At 42.5% G+C, this 988-nt stretch overlaps 1 protein-coding gene across 1 annotated transcript in view; it reads left to right on the top strand.

The window, feature by feature from the left end:
• Positions 1–988, top strand: part of LOC101864357 — a 52,148-nt gene that overhangs the window by 13,609 nt on the left and 37,551 nt on the right. The gene's annotated exons all lie outside the window — the stretch shown is intronic.

Genomic DNA, 988 nt, shown 5'->3' with positions numbered 1-988 from the left:
TCTGTCTGTCTGTCTGTCTGTCTGTCTGTCTGTCTGTCTGTCTGTCTATTCTATTTAATATTGTGATAGTTTGCATTGCTTTCACGCACTGGTACGGCTTTCTTGACATCCTTATAAGAAATTATTAGATCTTAAATTAAGTCGGATTTCTCGAAAGTATGATTAAGCATGGCATGTCAAAAGTGGAGTTGACCTCATAACTTGCAAGCGATATATTTTTATTTCTAGTACAAACATTTACTCTTTTAAGAGAGAGAGAGAGAGAGAGAGAGAGAGAGAGAGAGAGAGAGAGAGAGAGAGAGAGAGAGAGAGAGAGAGAGAGAGAGACTGCGCACAACCTGATTGAGTGCGTCTATTCACTATTCAAACACCACTCTCTTTTTTATCTTTATTATCGAATACGAACAAACAACTGGTGTGTGTGTGTGTGTGTGTGTGGCGATAGAGAGGAGATAAAAGGTGAAGGACGCCATAACATGTTGTGTATACCTGAGTGTGTAGTGTGCGGGTTCCCTGTTGTGTTGATTTGATCGTGACCACTGTATTTAATTCTTTCTCCTCCTGCCTCTCTTGTTTTTATCTGTGTGTATCTTTCTGTCTCTCGTCGACGCTCCCTCCCCTCCTCTCTCTCCCCTCCTCTCTCTCCCCTCAGTCCCCTCCCTTTCTTTCTTTCTCTCTCTCTCTCTCTCTCTCTCTCTCTCTCTCTCTTCTCTCTCTCTCTCTCTCTCTCTTTCTAATTCTTTCAGACACATGCACACACATAATACACACACACACATACACACACGCACACATACACACAAACACACACACACATACACACACACACACACACACACACACACACACACACACCACGATCCGCCTCAGATTTCATATTGTTACTTCTTAAAAGACAAGACAACCAGAGAAAAGAACAGCTGAAACCATCAAACTGACAGAACCGTTCTGTTAACTCCCACGGTATCAGATATCCCTACAGGACAAA

This window comes from Aplysia californica, unplaced genomic scaffold, assembly GCF_000002075.1.
Source record: "Aplysia californica isolate F4 #8 unplaced genomic scaffold, AplCal3.0 scaffold00023, whole genome shotgun sequence".
In the NCBI taxonomy this organism is placed as follows: domain Eukaryota; kingdom Metazoa; phylum Mollusca; class Gastropoda; order Aplysiida; family Aplysiidae; genus Aplysia; species Aplysia californica.
This window is presented reverse-complemented; position numbering and strand designations above follow the sequence as displayed.